Here is a 22,626-nt window from a genome sequence, read left to right as displayed (position 1 = left end):
GCAAGGTTACTGATGGAGGAGGTTGGAAGGGACCATATTGGAAAGTGACATCAGAGAAGGCCTAGCTGAGCTTTTATACCAAGAGACTGCTTGAGAACACCAGGGGAGCAGGTGCAAAGGGAGAGGAAAAGAGGACCAAAGACTGAGCTCTGGGGCATTTTAATATTAAAGAGTAGAGGAAACTGGAAGAGCCAGCAAAGGAGACAGAAGGAGCAAGAGTGAAACTAAAAGAGTGACATCTTAGAAATGAAAGCATATTAAATATTCCAATAAAGTGGACTGATCCTTGAAATTCTGCTGCTAAATGAAGTAAAATGAGATTTGAGAATATCATTGCACTTACCATGATGGAGATAATTTTTTATTGTAAAAAGAGCAATTTAATGTGAGTTCAATAAATAATGGCATGAACAAAAAACAGATAGAGTGCATATAGACAATCCCTTATTAAGAGCAAAGTGAGGCAAAGAAAGGGGGCAACAGCCTGAGAGGTTGGATCAAAAGAGTTTGTTTTTAATGGGGTGAAAAAGCATGTGTGAAAATTGATAGAAATGATGAGGCAAAAACTGGTGGTATAGGAGAGAGAGAGAACTGGTCGCTCAGGTATTTGCGTGGATGGAAGGAGTGGGATCTGAAGTGCAGGGATGGTGTTGGTTAAGAATGGGCACTCTTCACCCACAGGAACAGCCAGAGAGGACAGGTAAATGTGTATAAATGTAGCAGGCAAGGTGACATGGTGGTAGGAGTTTGGCCTTCTTACTTTCCCACCAGAGATTGGTGGGAGAGATTCCCACCCATTGCTGAGAGTGGGAACAGGGGGCTTGGGGGAAAAGGCTAAAATATGATAATCATGTAGCAGGTTACTGGACTAGGGAAATAGGGTAAGTTTGTTGGACAGTGTGGAGGGTCCATTGGACTTAAAGTGAGATCAATCAGCAGGGCAACATGATCTGGGATTTTGTATTTGTTTTATTTGTTTTACATCTACATTGTACTGATGGGTTCAGGTGTGAACAGAGAGAAAGTCTCACTCCACCAAGTTTGGGATTTACCAAACATATGGTAAGAAATAAGTGAGGGGCAAGGGAGTCGGGAGTATAGGGAAATAAGGGATCATGGTGTTGGGCCACTAAATGTAAGCTGGATAAGGCAGGAAGTGAAAATGTGGCAAGATGAATAGATAAGCTCTAGAAGAGTTGCAGGACTCCTGGAAGCCAGATACTACAGACAGTGAGCTAAAGATAGGAGGTGATGGTCAGAAAGTGAACCAATGTAAAATTGGGATTTGGTGAGGTTGTGTTTCTTAATCATGACATCTGTATAGGCATGAGAACAAACTAGAGAGGAAGATATAATCCTGAAGTTCAAGGATTAGGAGGCTATATTACTGGAAGTTTTTTATTCCTAAGATTGCTTCATGTTTATGCATTGAATTCCTACAAATTCTCCGTGTGTGGAAATGATGATATTGACCCAACCCTAGTTATACATTAAGATCACCAGGGGAGCATTTAGAAAATAGTGATGCCAGGCACCTGGGTGGCTCAGTTGGTTAAGCGACTGCCTTCAGCTCAGGTCATGATCCTGGAGTCCCAGGATCGAGTCCTGCATTGGGCTCCCTGCTCAGCAGGGAGTCTGCTTCTCCCTCTGACCCTCTCCCCTCTCATGCTCTCTCTCTATCTCATTCTCTCTCTCAAATAAATAAATAAAATCTTTAGAAAAAAAAGAAAATAATGATGCCAGTACCACAATAGAAAGACTGAATTAGAACATTTGAAGTTAAGGATATCTGTTTTAGAGTTTAAAAGAGAAGTATAAAATGTATTTAAAATGCAAATACATTCAGTCCAAGACTAGAAAAAGAGTAACAAAGCAAACTCCTCCCCTGGTCTCCAACATTACCCAACACATGATGTAAGTGCTCAGATATTTTGGAATGAATTAATGAAGTAATGAAGAATTTATGTTCTCCAGGACAGTGCCTCTTAAAGTTGAATGTGTACATGAGCCACCTGAGAAGCTAGTTACAATGGAAATTCTGACTTAGCCAGTCTTGAATTTGGCTGAGTTTCAGCATGTATACCACAGAATGCCAGGCTATTGATATATAGAGGACCCTCTGATTAGCAAAGTGGTGAGGGATATTTTAGTGTCACTGGATAGGCATTGCTGAAGATGTGGATGCCAGACCAGGAGGGTAGGTTAATTTTTGACCATCAGAAGTTAATAAGAACTAATGCATACCATGGAGCAATGCATGATGGTGATGAGCTTAACCCTAACCCTAACTCAGGACTTTCGTGGCTGAAGCTGCTTTCACTTCCCATTTGTTTCACTTGTGTTTCCACCAGCTGAAATGCAAATTTGGCCTCACCTGTAACCCCACCCCTGACTCTGCCCCTCCCTAAGCCAACCACGCAGTTTCTTTGCCGCACACACTCCTCCCTCACCCCCCTTCTCCCCTCTGCCTTAGGGTAGAAGCCCAGGAGAGGAGAAAACAGTAATGGACCAATTGTGGAATTACCCACAAAGTCACTACTCACATCTGAGGAACATCTGGGATCACATACAAAGCAGAAATGACTGGCAAAGCCTGAGCCTAAAAAATACCTTCTGTGGTGTTTGTGCCCAAAATGCATTATCTGAATGTAATCATAAGAAATCATCAGACTAAATTGAAATGAAAGTCAACAACTGGCCTGTATTCTTCAAAAACGTCAAGGTCACAAAAAAACAAGGAAAATGTGAGGAACTGCTCTAGAATGAAGGAGAATAAAATGAGATAATAGCTAAATGAAACATGAAATCCTAGACTGAATCTTGTTCCTGAATAGAAAAGGTGACTGCGTCAACTCAATATTTGAATGAGATCTGTGCATTGGATGATAGCATTATATGAGTGTTGATTTCCTGCTTTGGATGGATATATTCTGGTTATGCAGGACAGTGCCTTTGTTTTTAGAGTAATGGGGTATTATGTCTGCAATTTACTCTCAAATGGTTCAGAAAAATATGAAATAATGTATGTGTGTGTAAGTGTGTAGAGAGTGAGAGAGAGAATGTCAAAGGTATACAGAAATCCTTTGTATTCTTCTTTCAACTTTTCTGCACATTTGAAATTACTTGAAAGCAAAAGCTTAAAAAAACTTATTTCCTAACATCCTTTTCTCTTTTTTCCAGTTTTATTGAGAAATAATTGATAGACATTACTGTATAAGGTTTAAGGTGTTCAACATGATGATTTGATTTAGATATAATGTGAAATGATGACCACAATAGGTCTAGTTATCATCCATCATCTCATGTAGACACAATAAAAAGAAAAATTCTCCTTGTGATGAGAACTCTTAGGATCTATTCTCTTATGAACTTTCCTATATACCATAGAGCAGTGTTAGCTGTAGTGGTCATGTTGTACGTTACATCCTTAGTACTTATTTATCTTATAACCGGAAGTTTGCACTTTTTGACCACCTTCTTCCAATTCCCCCTTCCTCAACACCCTGCTTCTGATAATCATGAATCAGATCTTTTTTCTATGAGTTTGTGGGTGTTTTGTTTTGTTTTAGATTCCACCTATAAGTGAGACCATACAGTAGCTGTCTTTCTCTGACTTATTTCACTTAGCATAATGCCCTCCAGGTCCATCCATGTTGTCACAAATGGTTAAGATTTACTAGTTTTTATGGCTGAGTAATATTCCACTGTACATATATACCACAACTTCTTTATCCAGTCCTCCATCAATGGACATTTAGCTTGTTTCTTTGTCGCAGTTATTGTAAATAATGCTGCTATGAACATGGGGGTATGTAAATATGTTTTTGAGTTAGTGTTTTCATTTCTTTTGGCTTTCTTCCCAGAATGAAATTACTGGATCATATGGTATTTCTATTTTTAATTTTTTGAGGAACTCCATACTGTTCTACACAGTGGTTGTGCAAATTTATAATCCTACTAACAGTGCACAATGGTTTTCTTTTCTTACATCCATGCCAGCATTTGCTATCTCTTATCTTCTTGGTGATGGCCATTCCAGGAGGTATGAGGTGATATTTCATTGTGGTTTTAATTTGCATTTCCCTAATGACTAGTGATGATGAGCATGTTTTCATGTATCAGTTGGCCAGTCATATATATTCTTTGGAAAAATGGCTACCTTTTATCAAAAATAATATGTGGCCTTTTTGAACTGAAAAGAAAATACATATGAACAAAAAGGAAAGTATAGAAAACACTCTTTTTATATAATTCTATTCGTTAGAACAAACTACCCTTAACTTTTTGGCACATGTTATTTCAATATTTCTAAACTTTCTTATGATTGGGAAGTCAACATTAGTTCTATTTTTTTAAAGATTTTATTCATTTGAGAGAGAGAGAGAGAGAGCACAAGCAGGGGGAGAGTCAGAGGGGGAGGGAGAAGTAGACTCCCTGTTGAATGGAGTATGTGGGGCTTGTTCCCAGGATCTGGAGATCATGATCTGAGCTGAAGGCAGATGCTTAACCATCTGAGACACCCAGGCAACCCAAGTCAACAATAGTTCTAGTAAGAACACTAGATCCCTCCATTAGCAGAGCAAAGAAAATGAGCAGATAACAAAGACTCCAATTTTGCATCTTGAGAAGGTGTCAATGGCCATATTCCCTCATAGACTCTCACAAGGAACAATTGCCCCTGCTGGTGCTGTGAATGACCCAGAGAAAAAGGCAAGCTGCTGGTCACAGAGGGAACACACAGGATTCTGACTATATTAGTGGATCCTTCCTACTCAATCCCATTTGAACTCCTGGTTGCACAACTATTTTAACTATAAACTTTAAGAATCTGAGAACTATGTTTCACAGGAAATTCCAGTGCCATGGAGGACTAGAATGAGGGACAGAAAAAAATCTAAGCCAAGTTAATTATAGAAGTTTGCACTTCATCTCTGTGGACTGGTTTCTAAAGATACAGAAAAGAGTGTGGTAAATGAGAAATGATGGTAGCATAAACTGGAGGTGGGGTGGGGAGCAAACATGGAAGAGCATCCTGGTGTTATAGGTATTGGGAGGGACAGCTGACAAGACTCAGTGGTTGACTGGATGTGTGTGAAGAGGGAGGACAGAGAGGCAAGGAGAGGCAGATTGAATACAATGAGAAGAAAGAAAACTCAAGTAAAAGCTCAAAACATCAACATAATTTATCTTCTTTGAAGCATTATATTTGTTTTTACCTAAGAAAGCAACCTTGACTTGTGGGACTTTTCAAGTTAATGGATTTTGGTTAATCTTGGCCAGGTGTCTGTTCCTGATACAGTTTGGATCCTGGGCAAACTTACTTAACTTCATTATAATTTAAAGCTAGTTGCTAGGTAACTACATCCAGGGTTCTTTCTGATCCCTAGATCAAGATATCTGTGCCAAAATGTAGGTAAGCTAATTTGAAGGTTAGAGAGAGTTGATATACTTTTATGAGAACTTTAATCATCTTCCATTTGTGGAACTCTCTGTGTGAACAAAGTTATTTTATCACAGAAGCTGAATGATCTTTTGCCTGGTATATGCTTAGCCCCCTTTTTTAAAACATGAAGAAATAGAGTAGAATCCTCCCATTGAATGACCAACAACTCTCTGTCCTGGATTTCATGAGGCAAAACAGTTGCAGGAGAGTGAAGCAGCATCATGTGAGCTGAAACTACAAATACATTTTCCTGCATCTTGTTGAAGAAATGGGAAGTCAAAGGGAGAGAGGATATGTTGGTGAGGAAGAGAGAAGCCCCAGGAGGGTTGCCATGGTGATGGTTTTGTGGGCAGATACGTTAGGGGGTCCCCGGAAAAAGAAAGATGAGACATAGCTTTCTTAACATAAAAGATGTTATTTTAGGCCCCTTAGCCATTTTGTGATTTATGCCTGACAAACATGACTTGCCCAAGCACATTTCTTGCAGAACTGCCTGGGATATGTTTAAATTGCAGAAAAAATGGACCACAATGGTTATAGATTTTAAGGAAATAAAGAGAATGCAAAAACTAACAGTGTCTACTAACAGGCCAGAAAATAGCTTGACCATATCAGGGACAATAAATCAATGGTAAAACTGTTTCAAAAATAAAGATTGACCTAACACACATTCTTGAGTCCTTTTTACAGAATTTAAACCCCTCTGAGCACTCAAACTCTGGACTAACTCCAGAGAACTGTTGATGTGGATCCTTGCTGGCCCCCATGACCTCAATCAACCAGGACCTGGATTCTGTTGACCTAGGATGACTTTGGTCCCAATTCTACATGGAACTTTCCTTTGCCAAGCCCTTCCATGAATATACATGCACCCTTAGTGCTAAAACCTCCTTAATTTTGTTGCAGAAGGGGATGGCACTGCTTTGGGAAATGTCCATGCTGTTCTCCTTACTTGTTGCAAGTAAAACCCTTCCTTTTCCCACTCTTTTGTCATGACCTCCACCAAGAGACAAGCCCAGTTTCAGGTTACAGGCTCAGGACCACTGATTTTGCCATTGGGACACAGGTCTATAGGACACAAGGAAGAAATGGGATAACTAAAGGTGGAAACACAGTGCCTAAAGGACAAATGAAAGGCATCCTACTTATGAAGTTGTTTTTCAGCGTTGTTCTGGATCTTGTATGGGTACTGATTAGTGATCAGCATCCTATGACTAAACGCTTGTACTGTGCATATATTTTCTAAGCTATCAAATATAATGGTAAACACTTCCTGTGTACTTATCTAAGAAAAAAAACCCACAAAAATATAGTGTATCCATAAAGACTATAGAAAAGAGTGTTAAGTGCTAATGATTATATTGGAGAAATAAAAAAGAATGCTTTGGAAGAAGTCACCAGGATAGAGCCATGCATTAAAGCATACTTCACAAATTATGTTTGATCAAAATATGCCTGAGATATGGTGCATTTGGTGCATTAAACAAAATCAAATGAGACCACAGAATGTTTCCCATAAAGTCCTGATGGTGCATTCAGTCACTCCCTTTTCTTTGATTTTATTTTTCTCATTAAAGTCCAATCTATGACACATTTAAAGTTTTCTCCCACTTAACAGTAACATGCACAAAGCAATAAGCTGCACACACCCTAGGGGAGAATAGCAAGTGAAGACTCTCTGATTTCCAAACCCCTTATAATACCACAATTGACACGACCTAAGATCATCACTGATTACACAAATCTGACACACTGCCAGGTAGGAGTGTGTGAAATATGTTGATAATAAATACAAGAATGTTGGAAGTGAGTCACACAATTGTTTCCTGTTTTATGGGGAAGAAAATTTTTTAAACAATTCAAAATTAAGCCTGAAGGAAAATTACTTCTACCCTGGACATCTAAAATCATGGGTGACAGCTCAGCCCATACTATTATAATTGTTGAACTAAATCTGGTTTGCTTACAATGATGCATTAGTCTTTTTAATTCATCACTATTCTTGCCTGAAAGCTCAAAAACTAATCATCTTTTTCATGCTATTGCCAATAGCTTTAGATATTCTCAGAAGTGTTCCCCTCTTCCAATGGAAACCTACAGACAAACACACAAAGCACCCTAAATGATTTAAGATCTTCTTTCCATCCCTATTTACTACCATGGGAAAATAAGACTTCAATTTTTAAAATATATTTACAAATAAACTCATCATCTACTTAAGTGAAGTTAATTATCTTCCCTTGAAATGTCTTGTTGAAAGTTAGTTAATTTTGAAGGGCACCTAGATGGCTCAGTTGGTAAAGCATGCAACTCTTGATCTCCAGGTCATGAGTTTGAGCCCCATGTTGTGTGTAGAGATTACTTAAAAATAAAATCAAGGAAAGAAGGAAGGAAGGGTGAAAGAAAGAAAGAAAGAAAGAAAGAAAGAAAGAAAGAAAGAAAGAAAGAAAGAAAGAAAGAAAGAAAGAAAGAAAGAAAGAAAGAAAGAGAAAGAAAGAAAGAAAGTCAATTGTCGCCTCAATACTGAACTTACTGTGGGATGATTCCACACTTCTAACTAAGCAAAGCCAGCATGCTGTATAACTAAAGCTAAGGGAAATTCACCCTTGGTATTATATAGAACAAAAGGATGGAAGGAGGTTCCCATGCCATTTCCGTGGTGTTTGTGCTGCCAGGAGATAGGACTTAATGGCCCTAGTACAGTGCTGTCATTCTTTTGAAAATGACAGGTTTGGAAGATTCACCAATCAAAGGCAAGCCCATAAGGAACTCATCAGCTCATACAGGAGAAAACAGTGAACAGGCAGTGATAGCATAATAAATTCCTCAGCATGTACAAAGAAAGGGAGTTTATCCACTCAGTTTTGAAGGGGTGGTGAAGGTTTCCCAGTAGACCCCACTTGTAAGCTACATCATGGAAAGAGCCACGTAGGGATGGAGGTAAGGAAGGCAGAAGGTGAGAAATGGGAAGGATATTCCAGGTAGTAAATGCAGCACATGGAAATGCTAGAGGTTAACAGCATGAAGCTTTGAGAAAGACCCCTGCATTCAGCCTGATCAGCAGAATTTCTCCAGATGGGGTCCATAAGTCATCTCCATTTGAGTCTCCTAGCTTGTTGCAATAAAGCTTCCTGAGCCCTGAAACCCATGTACTACCTCAGAATCTGGAGCCCAGGACTTCGTATTTTAAATAAGCATTCCTGGGAATTCATAAGTACTGGATTGTATATCCTCTAGCAAGACATAAGTATGGGAAGGGAGGAAGTGGCAAAAGAGGATTCTGGTGAGATGAGCAGTGTTGGACCACAAGATCCTTGAACACTAAAGGTATGGAACTTGGGACTTTCCTGAGTGCAATAAAGGAGCCACAGCCAGAATCTACATAAGAACAAAAAGGGAATGGAATTCTACTTTAAAAAAAGCACTCTAGAGGAAGCCTGGGAGAATAGATCAGAGCTGGGAGAGACTTGGGCAGAGTCATCTAGGGGCAGAAGAGCTGAAGCGAATTAGTAAGAAAGCAGAACTGACTAGAACTGGTGATTGGTCCAATGGGATATGGCAGTGAAGGTGAAGGGAACATGGTTTTATTTATTTATTTATTTTAATTTTTATTTATTTGAGAGAGCGAGAGAGAGCGAGCATGAGCAGGGGGAGCAGCAGAGGGAGAGGGAGAAGCAGATTCCTCGCTGAGGGGGGAGCCTGATGCAGGGCTCGATCCCAGGACCCCGAGATCATGACTTGAGCCAAAGGCAGACGCTTAACCAACTGAGCCACCCAGGCGCCCTGAGGGGACATGGTTTTAAAGACAGGGAGACATCAAGAATGATCCCTCCCTAGGGTCCTAGCTTGAGTTCTATGTATAGGGAGCTGATCACAAGCTGTGGCAAGGAGAGTAAGTTCAGTTGAGCTAAAAGCATCTATACAACTCAGATTGAGGAGACACATTTAGGATAGAGCTAGAGACGTAGAATCATCAATACACAGATGGCAATAAAAGTTTTGGGAAAATAAAAGCTTATGTTGCCACTTTTCTTCATAAACTAGAAAGTGGAGTTATTTCCCAATACTAAGAAAAAAAGGAGGTGTCAGAGAATGCAGGAAATATAAAAGAGCCCTTGTGAAGCTGTAAGAGAGAATGCTAAATAGGGAAACACAAAGCATTAAAGTTCATCATATATGGAAGGACAAATTGTAGTGGCTCCAGTAGTGTTCACTATGTGTTTCTCCCACAGCACTTGCCCACCAGTGAGGCAGGAATGGAGAAAGAAAGCAGCTGGAATGCTAGGGACTTAAAAGTCTCCAAAGAAGCAGAGGGACTAGAGGGCCCTCTGGTCTTGAAGGCTTCCTCCCAAATGCTATACTTACTCCCCAAACTCAGATCTGGGAACAAAAACCATGCTTTTCTTCAGTGTGGTTCTGCCTTGCTGCTTGTTTGTTAGTTCCCCTGGGTGTGCACATGCACACATGCGCACGCACTCCCACCACTTTCTTGTGAACACAAGCACTATTCCTTGACTATTTACCTAGCCCTACTTAGGTAGCAGCGAATGTTGACATTTCCTCCAGTGTTATGGTTATATTTGTCAATAGCCAAAAAGCTAATGTGATGATTAAGGAGAACAGTCATTTGAAGCTGTACTCTGAATTCATAATTACTACTTCCCTCCCCATGTGTCCAAGCATCACTTTCTCTGCTCTCACCCTTTTTAGATATCTTCTTCTCTACGTTTTCCATAATTTCCTACTTACTCCACAGAGCCAAGTATATCTAAATCAAGTATAAATGACCTCCCTGCCCTTCTCTGCATGCTGAACTGGCACAGTGAGGGATGCTTCCTGGCCAAGCACATGCAGGCCCTGGCCCAGAGCAACTGGGAATCAAGGAGTAAAGGGTAGAGAAACTCAGTTTTTCTGGGTTCAGGACTCCCACACACACCCAGGTTCCCAGTTTGACTGATCAGTTGATGTCTTTATTTTTTTTATATATAATATTATTCCCTCCATTTTCCTTGTTTCTTCTTTCTGGAAATCCTTTTAATTGCACAAATCCTCCTTAATCCTCTAATTTTTATTTTTTTTTCTCCCATTCTTTTCTCTTTGTTTTGTTGTAATGTCCGGCAAGATTTCTTCAACTCTGTGTTTCAACACTTTAGATTGTGATATCATATTTAATTATTTTAAGAACTCCTTCTTCTGTTCATAACCCCTGTTTTTTTATGCATTCAATATTTAATCTCTCAGAGCACATTATATAGTTTTTTTTTTGGTTTTCTTCTGCTCCTGCATTGCAGGCATTGCTCTTTCTTGGTGTTTGTATTGGAGGTTCTCTGCTTGCATGTTGGTGATTTTCCTCAAATGGGATTCTTTGCTGTTCGTTGATATCTAGGAACAGGCACTAATAAAGATTGTTGGAGTGTCTAAGTGTTTGGGCATACACATTGATTCCTGAGCCTCATTTAGAATGACTTGTTTTTTCACTAGGAGATCCCCAATTGTCAGAATCTGTGAAGAATTTTGGGGGGGGGCACTGATTTTTCTCCAGAAAGCAGTAGGCCAATCTCATGCTCATAGAGTATTAACCTGGGTGCTGATCTAAAGAGCAGGAGAGGGGGCTGGAGGATACTCCTTATTTAGTGTTTAAGCTTTCACTTCTCAACTTTTAGTACTGTACCTCACTGCCCCCTCAACAGTGCTTGGTGTCCTTGACCACAGTCTTCCCGGCTCAATATTTCCAAAGAGTGAACCCACCGTGTTCTGTAGGGGAGGAGGAATGGGAGAAGGTAAGAGTTTGTCCATGTGAGGTTAAGAAAGAGACTTAAGAGGGGAAGGGTCATGCTCATTTAAAAGATTAGCAGCTGCCATTATCTTAATTAATATCACTTTTGAGCAGTTTAATGGTTTTCTTTTGGGAAATTACTTCTCCCCTTGTCACCTGCATGGCAGAGCAAATCACGTGCCTATTTCCCACTATGGAATCAGAAAAGCTACCTTCCCTCTACCCTCCCTAGAACATGAAGGGAGCAGAGACATGACTTAAATGGCCAATCACTTGCCCTCTCCTTGAGGGTGCATGATATTGAGAGGCAATTTCATGGTTGAAGGTGGTGGCAGCATTCTGGCCACACTTTTCTGCTATAAGAGATTTTCTGTAAGTCCTATTTTCCAGCCCTCTGGAGATGCCACCATTCATTCTTGTTGATTCTTTGTTTCTTTTTTAAAGATTTTATTTATTTATTTATTTATTTATTTATTTATTTATTTGAGAGGGAGAGAGAGAGACCATAAGCAGAGGGAAGGACAGAGGGAGAGAGAGAAGCAGGCTCCCCTCTGAGCTGGGAACATGATGTGGGGCTTGATTGCAGGACCCTGGAATCGTGACCTGAGCTGAAGGCAAATGCTTAACCAACTGAACCACCCAGGCACCTCCATTCCTGTCCATTCTTGCTCAAATTCAAGACTCTCAACAATCTGCAAACTCCTGATATCGTTCCAATAAATTTTCTCAAGTAAAAAAAAAAAATCAGCACTGCCTGCTCTCCCACTATGTTCACATCTCTCAAAATCTTCTGGGATTCTGTGACATAATAAACCCATGCTATTTTCTGTCCATAAACTCCTCCTTTGTAGCTCTCAGCTGCTATGTTGTTATCATTCCTTCATTTGCTCTGCCAAATTTTTTTTTATAATTATTATGTTATGTTAATCATCATACATTACATCATTAGTTTTTGAAGTAGGGGTCCATGATTCATTGTTTGTGTATAATGCTCCAGTGCTCCATGCAGAATGTGCCCTCTTTAGGGGCACCTGGGTGGCTCAGTTGGTTAAGCGACTGCCTTCGGCTCAGGTCATGATCCTGGAGTCCCAGGATCGAGTCCCGCATCGGGATTCCTGCTCAGCAGGGAGTCTGCTTCTCCCTCTGCCCCTCCCCCCTCTCATGTGCTCTCTCTCACATTCTCTCTCTCAAATAAATAAATAAAATCTTTTTAAAAAAAAAGAATGTGCCCTCTTTAATACCATAGCCAGGCTAATCCACCTTCCCCTCCCCTCTAGAACCCTCAGTTTGTTTCTTAGAGTCCATAGTCACTCATGGTTCATCTCCCCCTTCTTCTTCTTCTTCTTCTTCTTCTTCTTCTTCTTCTTCTTCTTCTTCTTCTTCTTCTTCTTCTTCTTCTTCTTCTTCTTCTTCTTCTTCTTCTTCTTCTTCTTCTTCTTCTTCTTCTTCTTCTTCTTCTTCTTCTTCTTCTTCTTCTTCTTCTTCTTCTTCTTCTTCTTCTTCTTCTTCTTCTTCTTCTTCTTCTTCTTTCTTCTTCTTTTCTTCTTCTTTTCTTCTTCTTCTTCTCCTCCTTCTCCTCCTTCTCCTTCTCCTCCTTCTCCTTCTCCTCCTTCTCCTTCTCCTCCTTCTCCTTCACCTTCTCTTTCTTTCTTCTTCTTCTTCTTCTTCTTCTTCTTCTTCTTCTTCTTCTTCTTCTTCTTCTTCTTCTTCTTCTTCTTCTTCTTCTTCTTCTGCCATATAATGTATTATTTGTTTCTGAGGTACAAGCCTCTGATGCAACAGTCTTACACAATTCACAGCGCTCACCATAGCACATATGCTCCCCAATGTTTAACCCCCAGCCACCCAATCCCTCCCACCCCCGACCATTACAGCAACCCTCAGTTTGTTTCCTGAGACTAAGAATTCCCCATATCAGTGAGGTCATATGATACATGTCTTTCTCTGATTGACTTATTTCGCTCAGCATAATACCCTCCAGTTCCATCCACATCATTGCAAATGGCAAGATTTCATTTCTTTTGATGGCCGCATAATATTCCATTGTATATATATACCACTTCTTCTTTATCCATTCATCTGTTGGTGGACATCATGGCTCTTTCCACAGTTTGGCTATTGTGGACATTGCTGCTATAAACATCACGTACCGCTTCAGATCCCTACATTTGTATCTTTGGGGTAAATACCAAGTAGTGCAATTGCTGGATCATAGGGTAACTCTATTTTCAGCTTTTTGAGGAACCTCCATACTGTTTTCAAGAGTGGCTGCACCAGCTTGCATTCCCACCAACAGTGTAGGAGGGCTCCCCACTCTCCACATCCCTGCCAAAATCTGTCGATTCCTGACTTGTTAATTTTAGCAATTCTGACGGGTTTGAGGTGGTATCTCATTGAGGTTTCGATTTGGATTTCCCTGATTCCGAGTGATGTTGAGCACTTTTTCATGTGTCTGTTGGCCATTTGGAAATCTTCTTTGGAAAAATGTCTGTTCATGTCTTCTGCCCATTTCTTGATTAAATCATTTGTTTTTGGGTGTTGAGTTTAAGAAGTTCTTTATAGATTTTGGATACTAGCCCTTTATCTGATATGTCATTTGCAAATATCTTCTACCATTCTGTCGGTTGTCTTTTGGTTTTGTTGACTGTTTCCTTTGCTGTGCAAAAACTTTTTAAATTAATGAAGTCCCAATATTCATTTTTGCTCTTGCTTCCCTTGCCTTTGGCGATGTTTCTAGGAAGAAGTTGCTGCAGCTGAGGTCAAAGAGGTTGCTGCCTGTGGTCTCCTTTAGGATTTTGATGGACTCCTGTCTCACATTTGGGTCTTTAATCCATTTTGAGTCTATTTTTCTGTGTGGTGTAAGGAAATGGTCCAGTTTCATTCTTCTGCGTGTGGCTGTCCAATTTTTCCAAAACCATTTGTTGAAGAGACTGTCTTTTTTCCATTGGACATTCTTTCCTCCTTTGTCCAAGATTAGTTGACCACAGAATTGAGGGTCCATTTCTGGGCTCTCTATTCTGTTCCATTGGTCTATGTGTCTGTTTTGTGCCAGTAGCATACTGTCTTGATCATGACAGCTTTGTAATAGAGCTGGAAGTCCGGAATTGTGATGCTGCCAGCTTTGCTTTTCTTTTTCAACAATCCTCTGGCTATTCGGGGTCTTTTATGGTTCCATACAAATTTTAGGATTATTTGTTCCATTTCTTTGAAAAAGTGAATGGTATTTTGATAGGCATTGCATTGAATGTGTAGATTTCTCTAGGTAGCATTGACATCTTCACAATATTTGTTCTTCCAATCCATAAGCATGGAACATTCCTCCATTTCTTTGTGTCTTCCTCAATTTCCTTCATGAGTATTTTATAGTTTTCTGAGTACAGATTCTTTGCCTCTTTAGTTGGATTTATTCCTAGGTATCTTATGGTTTTGGGGCATGGTAAATGGGATCGACTCTTAATTTCTCTTTCTTCTGTCTTTTTGGTGTATAGGAATAACACTGATTTCTGTGCATTGATTTTATATCCTGCCACTTTACTGAATTCCTGCATGAGTTCTAGCAGTTTTGGGGTTGAGTCTTTTGGGTTTTTCACATCAAGTATCATATCATCCGCAGAGTGAGAGTTTGACTTCCTCTTTGCTGATTTGGATGCCTTTGACTTCTTTTTGTTGTCTGATTGCTGTGGCTAGGACCTCTAATACTATGTTGAATAGCAGTGGTGAGAGTGGACATCCCTGTCCTGTTCCTGACCTGAGGGGGAAAGCTCTCAGTTTTTCCCCATTGAGAATGATATTAGTTGTGGGTTTTTCATAGATGGCTTTTATGATATTGAGGTATGTACCCTCTATCCCTATACTCTGAAGAGTTTTGGTCAAGAAAGGATGCTGTACTTTGTCAAATGCTTTTTCAGCATCTATTGAGAGGATCATATGGTTCTTGTTCTTTCTTTTGTTAATGTATTGTATCACATTGATTGATTTACAGATATTGAAACAATCTTGCAGCCCAGGGATAAATCCCACTTGGTCGTGGTGAATACTCCTTTTAGTGTACTGTTGGATCCTATTGGATAGTATTTTTGTGAGAATTTTTGCATCCATGTTCATCAAGGATATTGGTCTGTAATTCTCCTTTTTGATGGAGTCTTTGTCTGGTTTTGGGATCAATATATTGTTGGCCTCATAAAACGAGTTTAGAAGTTTTCCTTCCATTTCTATTTTTTGGAACAATTTCAGAAGAATAGGTGTTAATTCTTCTTTAAATGTCTGGTAGAATTATTCTGGGAAGCCATCTGGCACTGGGTTTTGTTTGTTGGGAGATTTTTGAATACTGCTTTGATTTCCTTAGTGGTTATAGGTCTATTGGGTTTTCTAATTCTTCCTGATTCAGGTTTGGTAGTTGATACATCTCTAGGAATGCATCCATGCCTTCAAGATTATCTAATTTGCTGGCATAAAGTTGCTCATAATATGTTCTTAAATTGTTTGTATATCTTTGGTGTTCGTTCTGATCTCTCCTCTTTCAATCATGATTTTGTTGATTTGGGTCATTTATCTTTTCTTTTGGATAAGTCTGGCCAGGGGTTTATCAATCTTGTTAATTCTTTCAAAGAACCAGCTCCTAGCTTTGTTGATCTGTTCTACTGTTCTTTTGGGTCTATTTCATTGATATCTGCTCTGATCTTTATTAGTTCTCTTCTCCTGCTGGGTTTAGGCTTTATTTGCTGTTCTTTCTCCAGCTCCTTTAGGTGTACAGTTAAGTTGTGTATTTGAGACCTTTCTTGTTTTTTGAGAAAGGCTTGTATTGCTATATACTTTCCTCTTAGGACTGCCTTTGCTGCATCCCAAAGATTTTGAACAGCTGTGTTTTCATTTTCATTTGTTTTCATGATTTTTTTTAAATTCTTCTTTAATTTCCTGGTTGACTCATTCATTCTTTAGTAGAATGCTCTTTAGCCTCCATGTATTTGAGTTCTTTCTGACTTCCCTCTTGCGATCGATTTCTAATATCAAAGCATTGTGGTCTGAAAATATGCAGGGAATGATCTCAATCTTTTGGTACTGGTTGAGACCTGATTTGTGACCTAGAATGTGATCTATTCTAGAGAATGTTCCATGGGCACTAGAGAAGAATGTATATTCTGTTACTTTGGGATGGAATGTTCTGAATATATCTGTGAAGTCCATTTGGTCCAGTGTGTCATTTGAAGTCTTTATTTCCTTGTTGATCTTTTGCTTAGGTGATCTGTCCATTTCAGTGAGGGGGGTGTTAAAGCCTCCCAGTATTATCGTATTGTTCTTAATGTGTTTCCTTGCTTTTGTTATTAATTGCCTTATATATTTGGCTGCTCCCACCTTAGTGGCATAAATATTTACAATTGTTAGATCTTCTTGTTGGATAGACCCTTTAAGTAGGATATAGTGTCCTTCCTCATCTCTTATTACAGTCTTTGTTTTAAAATCTAATTTGTCTGATAGAAGGATTGCCACCCCAGCTTTCTTTTGGTGTCCATTAGCATGATAAATGGTTTTCCACCCCCTCACTTTCAATCTAAAGGTGTCTTTGGGTCTAAAATGAGTCTCTTGCAGGCAGCATATCGATGTTTTGTTGTTGTTGTTGTTGTTTTTTCCAATCTGATGGCCTGTATCTTTTGATTGGGGCATTTAGCCCATTTACATTCAGGGTAACTATTGAAAGATAGGAATTTAGTGCCATTGTATTGCCTGTAAGGTGACTGTTACTGTACATTGTCTGTGTTCCTTTCTGGTCTATGTTGCTTTTAGGCTCTCTCTTTGCTTAGAGGACCCCTTTCAATATTTCTTGTAGGGTTGGTTTTGTGTTTGCAAATTCCTTTAGTTTTTGTTTGTCCTGGAAGCTTTTTAATCTCTCCTTTTATTTTTAATGACAGCCTAGCTGGATATAGTATTCTTGGCTGCATATTTTTCTCATTTAGTGCTCTGAACATATCATGCCAGTCCTTTCTGGCCTGCCAGGTCTCTGTGGATAGGTCTGTTGCCCAACTAATGTTTCTACCATTGTAGTTTACATATCTCTTCTCCTGAGCTGCTTTCAGGATTTTCTCTTTGTCTCTGAGACTCGTAAGTTTTACTATTAGATGTCGGGGTGTTGACCTATTTTTACTGATTTTGAGAGGGGGTTGTCTGTGCCTCCTGCATTTTGATGCCTGTTTCCTTCCCCACATTAGGGAAGTTCTCTGCTATAATTTGCTCCAATATACCTTCTGCCCCTCTCTCTCTTTCTTCTTCCTCTGGGATCCCAATTATTCTAATGTTGTTTTGTCTTATGGTATCACTTATATCTCGAATTCTGCCCTCATGATCCAGTAGTTGTTTATCTCTCTTTTTCTCGGCCTCTTGATTTTCCATCATTTGGTCTTCCATATTACTAATTTTCTCTTCTGCCTCATTTATCCTAGCAGTTAGAGCCTCCATGTTTTATTGTACCTCTTTAATAGCCTTTTTGATTTCGACTTGGTTAGATTTTAGTTATTTCTCCAGAAAGCGTTTTTCTAATAACTTCCATGCTTTTTTCAAGCCCATCTAGTATTTTTAAAATCATCATTCTGAACTCTAGTTCCAACATCATACTAATGTCCGTATTGATTAGGTCCCTAGCAGTTGGTACTGCCTCTTGTTCTTTTTGTTGAGGTGATTTTTTCCATCTTGTCATTTTGTCCAGAGGAGAATAGGTGAATGAGAGAACAAAACGCTAACAGAGTAACAACATCCCCAGAAAATATACACTAAACAAATCAGAAAAGACCTGAAACTGGGGGAAAAGAAAGGGAAAGAAAGAAAATTTTAAAAAAAGAAAAAGAAAATGATAAAAACAAAAATAAAACAAGACAAAAAACAGAATATGACCAAATATGATCAGGCTGGGGCACAGATAAGTGCCACACACTAGATTTTGGGTGTGTTTGGTCTGTTAGAAGAAAGTGCCTCCCAAAATTTTAAAGAAAGAAAAACTTATATATGTACAAAAATAAGGGTTAATATGATGAAGGGGTGGAATATTACTGTAAAGATGAAAATTATAAAAGATTTTATAAAAGGAATTAATAAGATAAGAAGTTGGTTGAAAAAAGAAAGAAGAGGATTTAAAAAAAAGGGGGGAGAGAATGTGATCAGGCAGGAGACTATAACAAAGCCATACACTAGAGATTTAGGGTATATTTTGATCTGTTAGAAGAAACTGTATCCCAAAATTTTATAGAGAGAACAACTTATATATATATATACATATATATACCAAAAATAATGTTATCTAGTATGAAGGGATAGAATATGATGCTAAAAATGAAAAATAAAAAATATTTTTTATAAAAGGGATTGGTAAGATGTTGGTTGAAAAAGGGAAAAAGAAAAATTCAAAAAAAAAGAAGAAAGTTTAAAAAAAATTAACTTTGAAAGACTAAAGAATCATGGTAAAAAAGCCATGAATTCTATGTGCAGTATTTCCCTAGCCCTGGAGTTCTGCCGTTCTCATTGATTGGTAAACTTGGTCTTGGCTGGCTGTTCTTCCTGATCTTCTGGGGGAGGGACCTGTTGCCATGGTTCCCAAATGTCTTTGCTGGAGGTGGAATTGTCCCACCCTTGCCTGGTCCAGTCTAAGTAATCTGCTCGGGTTTGCTCTCAGGAGACTTTGTTCCCTGCAAGCTTTCGGTACAGCTTTGGAGGATGAGAGTGAAAATTGTGGCATCCCAATCTTCGCCCCAGAGGAGCTGAGGACTCGGGTCCCCACTCCTCAGTGAGCCCCCTGAGAAAAGCAATCAATCACTCCTGTCTCCCCGGTCTCCGGCCGCACTCCGTGCTCACCGGGCCTGTGACCAAGCATTTCTATCTTGGGCACATGATCCCGTGTGGAGTCCCAAACCCAGCAGATCCTTGCAGTGCACTCCCGCGCTACTCCTCCTGGGGGAAGAAGGGGAGTCTCCCCAGATCTGCTGCTTGTTGGGTCCCTGCTGGAAGAGCAGTGGCCCGACTGTGCCGTGGATCACGGTTTATGGCAACCCCGAGCTGAAAGCCTGCTCCTTAGCTCCCTCTCTGCAGCTGGCTTCCCTGTTCCGATACCTGGGAGCTCCGCCACACTCAGGCATCCCCAGTCTTTCTGTGACCTCAAGGGTCCTGAGACCACACTGTCTTGCGAGTTTTCCACCCCCCACTTAGCCACTGGAGTGACGTCCCTCAGTGGAACAAGCTTCTAAAAGTTCTGATTTTGTGCTCTGTGGCTCTATCACTTGCTAGAAGTGGCCAACAGAGGCCCCCACCCCCGCCGTCTATCCTCCCGAAAATCGCCTCAGATTCACTTCTCCGTATGTCCTACCTTCCAGAAAGTGGTCACTTTTCTGTTCAGAGAGTTGTGGCTATTCTTTTCTTTGATCTCCTGTTGAGTTCGTAGGTGTTCAGAATGGTTTGATCCCTATCCAGCTGAATTCCTGGGACCAGATGAAATCCAGGTCTCCTACTCCTCCGCCATCTTGCTCCTCCCCCCTTCCTCGCCAAATACTTTTGACCTCTCTGGTGTTATTTGCCTCTTGTCTTTTTTTCCTCATGGGTTGTCTCTTTTCTATTCCTTTACTGTCATTTCAATGGACTTTGGAGAAAGGCTAGAGATGAACTCATGATTTAAGCCACCATAAGCCACCATATGCCATCAAAACTCTAAACATGTTGGGTACTCCATGTGTGGATTTCTAGAGAACATCTACATGGTAGCTCAAGTAAAATCCAATTCTCAACAATCCGAGAAGCAGAGAACAATGTTATGGCCAAATAAATAAATAATGATGTTAGATGAGGATTTAGAGTCTGGTAAAAATCCAGTTTGTATAGAAATCAAATCCTATTATAGCATTATAGGGAAAGGTACATTATTCTGCACTGAGTTTTTGTGGCTGTAATTGAGCCAATTATTTTAATCATACTCTTGGGAAATCTATTGGAATTCAGTTAAAAGTGATTGATTTCCACTGGCATTCAATTTAGCACATTGCTTTTGAGCGAAGAGACTTGACACTTGGCTTAAAAGTGTTAAGACTATGGTTTGATGCTCAGAAAAAAAAATGTAAGCTTTTAGCAATCAAATTAAGAATTTCAGCAAACACCATTAAATCTCAGAGGACTAGACTATATGAGGCTACAGGGATCATTTATAACACAGATGCTAATATTCTTTCTAAGCAAATATGTTCTTTATTTTAAAAATCTAGGTATCTGAACAGGAGAATGGCCTATAAACTGAAGTAAATAAAAACTATAAAATACAATGAATCAGTTAAAAGCATGATTGCTCCATAAGGATAAATATGACCAGAACTCTAAGACATAGCACGGAGAGGAGGAGAAAAAGTTGTTTAGGGCAGGAAACTCCAGGAAAGTTTCCAGCAGGAACCAGACAAGACAGTTTGATTAAAGGACACCTTTGACTTAACTATGTTAATTAACTTTTGTAAGGAGAATTACATCACATATATAGATAAAAATAAAATATAAAAATATTTTTAAGAATAAATTTAGTTTATAATTTATAAATGTTTTCTTTTTTGAATTTTTTATTGTTATGTTAATCATCATATATTACATCATTAGTTTTTGATGTAGTGTTCTATGATTGTTTGTGCATAACACCCAGTGCTCCATGCAGAACGTGACCTCTTTAATACCCATCACCAGGCTAACCCATCCCCCTACCCTCCTCCCCTCTAGAACCCTCAGTTTGTTTTTCAGAGTCAATCGTCTCTCCTGGTTCATCTCCCGCTCTGACTTACTCCCCTTCATTCTTCCACTTGTGTTATCTTCTTCTTTTTCTTTTTTTTAACGTATGTTGCATTATTTGTTTCAGAAGTACAGATCTGTGATTCAACAGTCTTGCACAATTCACAGTGCTCACCATAGCTCATACCCTCCCCAATGTCTATCACCCAGCCACCCAATCCCTCCCACCCTCCACCACTCCAGCAACACTCAGTTTGTTTCCTGAGATTAAGAATTCCTCATATTAGTGAGGTCATATGATACATGTCTTTCTCTGATTGACTTATTTCACTCACCATAACACCCTCCAGTTCCATCCATGTCGTTGCAAATGGCAAGATCTCATTCCTTTTGATGGCTGCATAATATGCCATTGTGTATATATACCAATTCTTCTTTTTTTTATTAATTTTTTTATTGTTATGTTAATCACCATATATTACATCATTAGTTTTTGGTGCAGGGTTCCATGATTCATTGTTTGTTCATAACACCCAGTGCTCCATGCAGAACGTGCCCTCCTCAATACCCATCACCAGGCTAACCCATCCCCCTACCCCCCTCCCCTCTAGAACCCTCAGTTTGTTTTTCAGAGTCCATCATCTCTCATGGTTCGTCTCCCCCTCTGACATACTCCCTTTTTCTTCCTCTCCTGTTATCTTCTTCTTTTTCTTTTTTCTTAAAATATGTTGCGTTATTTGTTTCAGAAGTACAGAACTGTGATTCAACAGTCTTGCACAATTCACAGCGCTCACCGTACCACATACCCTCCCCAATGTCTATCACCCAGCCACCCCATCCCTCCCACCCCCAACCACTCCAGTAACACTCAGTTTCTTTCCTGAGATTAAGAATTCCTCATATCAGTGAGGTCATGTGATACATGTCTTTCTCTGATTGACTTATTTCACTCAGCATAACACCCTTCAGTTCCATCCACGTCGTTGCAAATGGCAAGATCTCATTCCTTTTGATGGCTGCATAATATTCCATTGTGTATATATACCAAATCTTCTTTATCCATTCATCTGTCGATGGGCATCTTGGCTCTTTCCACAGTTTGGCTATGGTGGACATTGCTGCTATAAACATTGGGGTACACGTACCCCTTCGGGTCCCTACATTTGTATCTTTGTGGTAAATACCCAGTAGTGCAATTGCTGGATCGAACGGTAGCTCTAATTTCAACTGTTTGAGGAACCTCCATACTGTTTTCCAGAGGGGTTGCACCAGCTTGCATTCCCACCAACAGTGTAGGAGGGTTCCCCTTTCTCCACATCCACGCCAACATCTGTCGTTCCCTGACTTGTTAATTTTAGCCATTCTGACGGGTGTGAGGTGGTATCTCATTGAGGTTTTGATTTGGATTTCCCTGATGCCGAGCGATGTTGAGCACTTTTTCATGTGCCTGTTGGCCATTTGGATGTCTTCTTTGGAGAAATGTCTGTTCATGTCTTCTGCCCATTTCTTGATTGGATTATTTGTTCTTTGGGTGTTGAGTTTGCAAAGTTCTTTATAGAATTTGGATACTGGCCCTTTATCTGATATGTCATTTGCAAATATTTTCTCCCATTCTGTCGGTTGTCTTTTGGTTTTGTGGACTGTTTCTTTTGCTGTGCAAAAGCTTTTTATC

At 39.7% G+C, this 22,626-nt stretch overlaps 1 pseudogene; it reads left to right on the top strand.

Moving 5' to 3' along the window:
• Positions 1-8,377: 8,377 nt before the first annotated feature.
• The window catches only part of LOC113926306, a 36,820-nt pseudogene continuing 22,571 nt past the window's right edge, over positions 8,378-22,626 (top strand).

The sequence above is a fragment of the Zalophus californianus genome, chromosome 4 (assembly GCF_009762305.2).
Source record: "Zalophus californianus isolate mZalCal1 chromosome 4, mZalCal1.pri.v2, whole genome shotgun sequence".
Lineage (NCBI taxonomy): Eukaryota > Metazoa > Chordata > Mammalia > Carnivora > Otariidae > Zalophus > Zalophus californianus.
This window is presented reverse-complemented; position numbering and strand designations above follow the sequence as displayed.